Source organism: Palaemon carinicauda, chromosome 37 (genome assembly GCF_036898095.1).
Source record: "Palaemon carinicauda isolate YSFRI2023 chromosome 37, ASM3689809v2, whole genome shotgun sequence".
Lineage (NCBI taxonomy): Eukaryota > Metazoa > Arthropoda > Malacostraca > Decapoda > Palaemonidae > Palaemon > Palaemon carinicauda.
The window spans coordinates 17359845-17369844 of record NC_090761.1 but is presented as its reverse complement, the minus strand read 5'-3'; the positions used below and the strand labels follow the sequence as shown (position 1 = coordinate 17369844).

The following is a 10000-nucleotide window of genomic DNA, read 5'->3' as shown; positions in this document are numbered from 1 at the left end:
GTATTTATATGTGTATGTGTTCCTTTCTGGTGAAAAAGTTTGTGTATCGCTATGCTCAACAAAGCTGTACGTGCCAGGGATACCCATATTAGGTTGGTTTGCTGTAAGGTATCAGACAAAAGAGTCCAACCATCATCAATCTGCAATCTGGCCAGTTTGGTGATGAAAACGGGCCAAACCCCGGGCATAAATAAAGACTATTTAGATGTTAGGATGCCAGAAAACCTTAAATCAATCAGTCAATCTGAGGCCTCTCTCCTGCAGTGGAATAAAAACGACTACATTTGTTGTTTATATCTGCAGTGAACTAGCAATACTTGCATTATTATTATTATTATTATTATTATTATTATTATTACTTGCTAACCCACAACCCTAGTTGGAAAACCAGGATGCTATAAGCCCAGGGGCCCCAACAGGGAAAATAGCCCAGTGAGGAAAGGAAACGAGGAAAAATAAATTATTTCAAGAACAGTAACAACTACAAAAATATTTCATTTATAAACTATGAAAATTTTAACAAAACAAGAAGAGAAATTAGATAGAATAGCGTGGCATAGTGTACCCTCAAGCAAGAGAACTCTAACCGAAGACAGTGGAAGACCATGGTACAGAGGTTATGGCACTACCCAAGACTAGAGAACAATGGTTTGATTTCGGAGTGTCCTTCTCCTAGAAGAGCTGCTTACCATAACAAAAGAGTCTCTTCTACCCTTACCAAGAGGAAAGTAGCCACTAAACAATTACAGTGCAGTAGTTAACCCCTTGGATGAAGAAATATTATATATATATATATATATATATATATATATATATATATATATATATATATATATATATGTGTGTGTGTGTGTGTGTGTGTGTATATATATATATATATATATATATATATATATATATATATATATATATATATATATATATATATACATACATACATACATACATACATACATATGAATAAAGTTGCTGTTAGAAAATTCCTCCATTCATATTTTCAAAAAAATTTTATTTTGATGAAATAATAGAAACAAAACACAAAGTGAAAGACATTATGATGATAATAAAAGTTAATAGTAACATCTTTGGAGTGAATAACTAAAGTTTCTTAATAAACAGTCTGTATGATGCAGAGAAACAAATTAACCTGTTTCATATGGTCTTGTGTAAATCTTTACATGAAAGTTACTTGATATTAAAGGACTTTTTTTGATGTTCGATGTTGAAACACGAACTCCCAGCGTGGACAAACTCTTTAACTAATTGTTATGTTTACTTTAATGCTTTAATTGGAACTGACATATTATGGTAGCTCGTCTTTAATAACTAAGTTTGAAGAGAGAGAGAGAGAGAGAGAGAGAGAGAGAGAGAGAGAGAGAGAGAGAGAGAGAGAGAGAGAGAGAGAGAGAGAGAGAGAGCATGTACGCGGATATATATGTTTCTATACCGGTTAGTCGGTTAGTTTTTTTTTCAATATATTTTTTGGGCTTTTATTTATCATTTCTAATATGATAAACATTCTTGGTAACGTCTCTGCCAAACGTGGGTTCGAGTTTCGCTCAAATTCGTTAGTTCTTTTGGTCGCTGCAACCTCACTATCCTTGTGATTTATGGATCCAGCAGTTGGGGGAGTCTATACGTCTACCTGCTGAGTTATCAACAGCCATCACTTGCCCTCCCTGGTCCCAGCTTGGATTGAGAGGGGCTTGGGCGCTGATCATGGCCAGTCTCTAGGGCATTGTCCTACTTGCTAGGGGCTATGTCACTGTCCATTGTCTCTGCCATTCATGAGCGGCCTTTAAACTTTTAAATTGAACAGAATAAATAAGTATTTGTATGCAGTTCTGGCCTTTGTAATATAATCGGAAAGCGGAGAAAGACTGATCTCTTAAAAAGATAAAGATTACAATAACGATGCCTTATTTTTGCATTTGAAATATAGTGACCGTAAAACGTTATGTAGAAATGTGTGCGCAAATTGGAGATACAATCTTCTTGGGAAATAAATTTATAGAGAATGGTCTACATGGGTGTTTTATTGAAAAAAAAACTCGAAGCGTTTTCCATGTTGATATTATCAAAATATCAGAATATATATATATATATATATATATATATATATATATATATATATATATATATATATATATATATATATATATATATATATATATATACATATATATATATATATATATATGTGTGTGTGTATATATATATATATATATATATATATATATATATATATATATATATATATATATATATATATATATATATGTGTGTGTGTGTGTGTGTGTGTGTGTTTGTATATATAATGGCATAAAAAGACCATAAATGAACGCAAATAGAAGATCTTGTTGAGGTCTTTTTCCTTCAATGGACTAATCACGGTTGATGGTGATGATATACATATAAAACGCATACATACTTATGTACACAGTGTACATTCACTTGTAGTTACTATTATATTCGTCAATGTTAGAAAAAAAAATGTCATTTGATTACAATGAAACCTTTTTTTCCGTCAGAATATATCAGTAAGAAAGCCAATTTCAATGAAGGTTTGTGATACCCACCGAGTCATCATAAGCCATTACCTGTTACCTCTTGGTCCGAGCATGGGTGTAGACAAGTCTTTGGGGCTATTGGTTTGTCCCTTGCTTCGGGCTCTTACGAATTCCTTTAAACCTGTGACTGTGTAGCATTTCACATTGATTGATTGACTTAATTTTATAGCCTGGGGTTGCCATGGCGTTGATCATGAATTCTTATTGTAGTTAACGCTAACAGTTATGCACAACAAAATATTAAAAGAACGAAGATGTCTTGTCATTGAATAATATAAATAAATATCATAATGATTAAACGCTGAAAAGGAATACATATGCATTGGATACAGTAGTAGTAGTAGTAGTAGTAGTAGTAGTAGTAGTAGTATTAATTGAAGAAGGTAACATATTTGACATATTCAAGGGTGTGCGTGTTTGTGCCTACGTACAAACATTCAATTCTAATCGTGATTAGTGAATACTTTTCCGATATGCCTCTTGGTAGATACTGAAAAATGCATATAGCATGGTACACACACGCACTTGCCCGCACGTGTAGTGCAGATAGATCAGATTAGTAAGAATATGTATATATATATATATATATATATATATATATATATATATATATATATATATATATATATATATATATATATACATATATATATATATATATATATATATATATATATATATATATATATATATATATATATATATATATATATATAAAAAATGTGTGTATATGTTTTATATAATCTTCCGTTACCTAGATTGACTCTTAAAACGAGTGCCCCTCTATGATTGTGGAGGGCTGCATATGCGTGTTCGTTCGTGCCTGCATCCATGTTCTTATCGAGGCGAAAGCTCTGCTTTGCAATTCTCTTAAAGAGACCCTCGTGTTCTGTGACCGCACCTCCTCTCCACGGCGACTTCTATCTGTCTAACCTTTTCATATCACTGTTTATTTTCATGAATGGGTCGGTGTGGATACGTGTATGCAAATATTTATGCATGGATACATATATATATGTGATTGTAGTTAAGTTGGCAAGGTATCATATAAATACTTTATATATATATATATATATATATATATATATATATATATATATATATATATATATATATATATATATATATATATATATATATAGATATAGATATATATATATATATATATATATATATATATATATATATATACATTATATATATATATACATTATATATATACATATTATATATATATATATATATATATATATATATATATATATATATATATATATATATATATGTATGTATGTATGTATGTATGAATGAATGTATGTATATATAATTTCCTGTCACTTTGAGTGACAATCACTCGGAAACAACAATCTCCAACAAATTGCCCAAACTGCCTTGTGGTAGTTAGAAGAGGGAGAGGGGATGGGAGGGGTTGAATCTGTGTGCGTACGTGATATCCATGTAAATAGTTAGCCTGTCTGTTTTGACGGGTTGCGTACACTGATGTGTGTATGAATATATATACGTTCAAATTTACATACATTCATACATACAGGGGCCCTTGTGTCTGACTATTTGCATCACACCAGCTGGCGTATATGTATGTATGTATGTATTTACGCATGTATATCTACTTTTCTATTGGCGTATGCATTGGAGTCTGTTGCTATTTACCCGAAAGCCCCCCAGGCGTCTAAAGCTATGTTGCGAATGAATGACGCTGGAGAAGATTAATTATTGCAGTACGTCACATCACCTTCAATTTCTGAATGATGTCAACGGCTCACCGGCCTGTGTTTACACTCGTCGTTTTTACGGAGGAAAACAAGCTCTTGTTATTGGTAGATTTCAATTTTTTTTTTATTAATTTTTATGTTTATTTTGTGTACTTTATCTTTTGCAATTGTTTTGATTCTATTATATGGATATATTTCAGTTATCTATTTATTTATCGTTTTTATATATACAGGTATATATATATATATATATATATATATATATATATATATATATATATATATATATATATATATATATATATATATATATATGTTTCGATAGCCGGGTAGTACCTTCATTGCACGTTGCATGGTGTACATTGCCTTCTAGTTCCGTCCACTGTTTGTTCTTCTCTATTTCCGTTTCAGTATCCTTTCTTCCTTTTTACATCTATTATTAGTTTTCAGGTTTATTTTGTAATTTCAGTGTTTTCATTTATGTATTGGTTAATTTTATTATTATTATTATAAAACTAGTTGGAAAAGCAGGATTCTTTAAACCCAAGGGCTCCAACAGGGAAAATAGCCTTGTGAGGAAAGAAAATAAACCATATGAGAAGTAATGAACAATAATAACTAATTTTTTTAATTCAATCCCTGACATCGAATGTGACTATCACCGTACACTTACGAACCATTTCCCAGAACTCTGTTTTTAGACATTCATCGCAACCCTTTGTCATTCATACAACATAAGTCGTGAGCCACTAACTCTTGTAATATATTCGAAGGACATTGATTTGGGAAGGGGAACTCTTATAAATACTGGCCTTAGAACCTTTTTGTTAATATTCTAAATTCCAAATCAAATTTGTTATTTGAATACTAGGATTTTAAATTTATGTTCAAAGTGCTATTTTTTTTTTATCTGCGAATTGCGAGATTAATGATGGGTTCTTATACATGAGTCAACGATTTTCAATTGTTTTCGTTTTATATCTTCATTCTAAATTATATTACATTTCTATTAATTTTCTTTATTCCGTCTTTGATTCTTTCCAACTCTCACGGTTCTCTATTGGAGTGTTCTCATTGCCAACATTATTAGATAAGATAATGATAATAATTGTTATCGTCATTATCGTTGAATCACATGAAAGATTATCTGATGTATCAACATAATCTTGTCCTCATATCCATCATTATTAAACCAGATGATGATGATAATTGTTATCATTATCATTGAATCACACGAAAGATTATCTGATGTATCAACATAATCTAAGTTTCGCCTAATGCTTCTTTAGCTTCTAACTACCACTTGAAAAGTGGCTCAAGATAAGGCTCTGTTGAACGTCATCACCTCTTCCTTATTGAACATTCTTCCTGGAAGCAATAAAGCACTGTCTCAGGTCAGGGAAAGGGTCATGACGCAACTGTGCAACATTGCGTCACAAGAAACATGACGTAACGATTATTCTTCTCATGCGTCACTGGTCTGACGCACAGAGAATAATTTGAATGCCTTTGACTGATGAATTGTCTGGAAGGGCTAACACAGCAAGTTTTGAAAGATTAATCTAACTTTTGTTGACATAGGAATTTTGAATATGCACATGGAAATAAATGCAGTATGTATTGTTGGAATTTGAGGTTAATTTTTTCTCATAAACTGATGTGTACACTTTCTTGATGTTAGTTGGTTGATGTGTACATTTTCCTGATGTTAGTTGGTTGATGTGTACACTTTCTTGATTTTAGTCGGTTCAGGTGTACACATTCTGATGTTAGTCGGTTGATGTGTACACTTTCTGATGTTAGTCGGTTGAGATGTACACTTTCTGATGTTAGTCGGTTGATGTGTAGACTTTCTTGATGTTAGTTGGTTGATGTGTACACTTTCCTGATGTTAGTTGTTTGAGTAAATTTTCAGATGTTAGACGGTTGATATAATCACTTTCTGATGTTAGTCGGTTGATGTGTACCATTTCTGATAGTTGGTTGATGTGTACCCTCTCCGATGTTTGTCAGTTGTTGTGTACACTTTCCTGATGTTAGTTGGCTGATCTGTACTCTTTCCCGATGTTTGTCGGTTGATGTGTACACTATCCTGATGTTAGTTGGTTGATGTGTACCCTTTCTGATAGTTGATTGATGTGTACCCTTTCGGATGTTAGTCGGTTCTTGTGTACACTTTCCTGATGTTAGTCAGTTGATGTGTACTCTTTCTGATGTTAGTCGGTTGATGTGTACACTTTCTGATGTTTGTCGGTTGATGTGTACACTTTCTGATGTTAGTCTGTTCTTGTGTACATTTTCATGATGTTAGTCGGTTGAGTAAATTTTTTTAAGTTAGTCAGTAGATATGGTCACTTTCTGATGTTAGTCGGTTGATGTGTACATTTTCCTAATGTTAGTCTGCTGATGTGTACACTTTCTGATGTTAGGCAGTTGATGTGTACACTTTCTGATGTTAGTCGGTTGATGTGCACACTTTCTGATGTTAGTCGGTTGATGTGTATACTTTCTGATGTTAGTCGGTTGATGTGTACACCTTCCTGATGTTAGTTGGTTGATGTGTACACTTTCTGATGTTAGACGGTTGATGTGTACACTTTCCTGATGTTAGTTGGTTGATGTGTACACTTTCTGATGTTAGTCGTGTGATGTGTACATGTTAGTCGGTTGATGTGTACACTTTCTGATGTTAGTCGGTTTATGTGCACACTTTTCAGATGTATTCGGTTGATGTGTACACTTTCTGATGCTAGTCGGTTGATGTGTACACTTTCTGATGCTAGTCGGTTGATGTGTACACTTTCTGATGTTAGTTGGTTGATATGTACACTTTCCTGATGTTAGTCGTTCTGATGTTAGGCGGTTGATGTTTACACTTTCCTGATGTTAGTCGGTTGATGTGTATAGTTTCTGATGTTAGTCGGTTGATGTGTACACTATTTTATGTTAGTCGGTTGATGGATAAACTTTCCAAACAACGTGGTTATTTTCAAAACGGACAACAATGCCCTTATATAATTCAGTCTTAGTTAAATAGATATTCAATGTATTGAAACTTTACGCTATTTAACCGGTTTTCCAATTCATCCAATGCCACTTCATTCATCTGCAAATTTAAGACAGCAATCCTTATGGTTGTGGTGGCCTAATGGAAGCGTCCCTGCCGTGTGTTCGCCGGACTGGGTATAGAGTCCCGCTCAATCTCGATAATTTTCTTGTTGTGTCTGCAACCTCACCCTCCATGTGAGCTGAGGGTGATGTGTTTAGGGGAGTGTATAGGTCTGTGTGCTGAGTCATCATCAGCTATTGTCTGGCTCTCCCTGTTCCTAGTTTGGGTGGAGAGGTGGCTTGGGTCATGATCATATGTATGTATGGTCAGTGTCTATGGTATTGTCCTGCTCGCTAGGACAATGTCACTGTCCCTTGCTTCTGCCATTCATAATTGGCTTTTAAAGCCTTCGCAGTGAAATCTACAAAAACGTGTATAATAAAACATGAATAAGTAAGTCCGTAGAGATTTGTATAACTGATAAATTTTTTTTTAAATATTTTAAATGTTTTTCATTGTTATTTTACTGTAGTCATAGTTGCACCAATATTTTCTTAACTGATTTTAAAATTTCTAAAATAACGAAACATATTTTGGGTAATAATTTTTCCTCTCGGGCTGTGTGATCTTGCTGAACAACAAGATGACATCGGTAGTAATGCTCTTATGGTAACCTTGCTGACGTCGTAAAATTTCAAGGAGTTTAAGTAACTATATATATATATATATATATATATATATATATATATATATATATATATATATATATATGTATATATAAGTGTATATATATATGAATATATGTAAGTGTATATATATATATATATATATATATATATATATATATATATATATATATATATATATATATTCATATATATATATACACTTATATATACACACACACACACACACACACACATATATATATATATATATATACATATATATATATATATATATATATATATATATATATATATATATATATATATAGTATATAGTATATATAATGTGTATAACCACAATGTCTTTGTAACTTCTCGACTTCCTCACAAATTTTTTTTTATGGATACGCGTATCATTACAAGCCTAAAACATAGTGGAAAATAAACTTAGAAACTTGGTCTGTTCGAAGACCTGTTCGCGGCTACACCCACAGGTTCCAGTTACGACATGCTAATATGTCACTTTTCTTTCCGGTCACGCTAAGCTCTCCCCGGTCGCCCGTGTAGGGGGGAAAGAGGAGAAGTAGTCATACCCTGGAGAGGGGTGCTGCGTTTGTGCGCATATCTAACTCAAGACAGTGGAGGACCATGATACTTAGGCTATGGCACTACCCAAGACTAGAGAACAATAGTTTGATTTTGGAGTGTCCTTCTAGAAGAGCTGCTTACCATAGCTAAAGAGTCTCTTCTACCCTTACCAAGAGGAAAGTGCCCACTGAACAATTACAGTGCAGTAGTTAACCCCTTGGGAGAAGAAGAGTTGCTTGGTAATCTCAGTGTTGTCAGGTGTATGAGGACAGAGGAGAATCTGTAAAGAATAGGCCAGACTATTAAGTGTCTGTGTAGGCAAAGGGAAAAACCGTAATCAGAGAGAAATATCCAATGTAGTACTGTCTGGCCAGTCAAAGGACCCCATAACTCTAACGGTAGTTTTTCAACGGGTGGCTGGTGCCCTGTCCAACTTACAAAAGTCTAGAAGTCATAGAGGTCATTGTAACTAACCAAATATAGTTCGCATATCGAGAGTTGTGATCGATTTGTTTTGAGAATTTTCTAAGAAATTCTCGATGATAATCAACCCTCATCGTTTTTTAGTTGTTCCAACCTGACCACATGTTCTTATAATTTTTGTTATTATTGTGATATCTAACTCGAAGTTTCCAGTTCCTTGTTGATAATTCTTATGCGATGCAACCTAAAAGTTTAGTGCCATTATTCCTGATCACATCACAAAATATTATTTTAAGAATTATTTTAATAATTATTATTACTCACGGTAATGTTAATGTAATCGCAATAGTCATAGTTTTTATTTGAAGTTTCTAAAAATAGAGATTTTCTCTGTTATTTCATGTTTTTTTACTTATAACGTATATGTAGCCACTTAACCTCAAAATTCTATTGAATCTCTCTCTCTCTCTCTCTCTCTCTCTCTCTCTCTCTCTCTCTCTCTCTCTCTCTCTCTCTCTCAAGGGTTTTATTCTATCAATAGCCATCATTTTATTTTTGATATGATTGTTTGCAGAACAAACATTCGAAAAAGATGAATGACATAGTTCGAAGAAATTAATTCATAGCCTTTTCAGTGCATGCCATAAAAAATACATGTTAATATATAAAAGTTGGAAAACTGAATAAACATAAGGGAAATTATATCTTTATATATATGATACCATTATCACACTAATTTATGGCCACTTATAACCAACAACATTCATATTACATGTTTATGAGAAAACGACCTTTTATTCATTAGATAAGGCTAAATGCTTATAGGATATTACGTGATTATTCGTAATTGACATACATGGCTTGTGTATATCGGATATTTGCGCTTGGGGAATAATATCTATGTCATTCCAGAACAATAGCAGGTAGCCAGAAATACATGTCGAGGAGATATTTCAATAAGATTAAGAG

The 10000-nt window shown here is 33.0% G+C and overlaps 1 protein-coding gene across 2 annotated transcripts in view; it reads left to right on the top strand.

The window, feature by feature from the left end:
• Positions 1-10000, top strand: part of jp (junctophilin) — a 395271-nt gene that overhangs the window by 77000 nt on the left and 308271 nt on the right. The window lies entirely within an intron of this gene.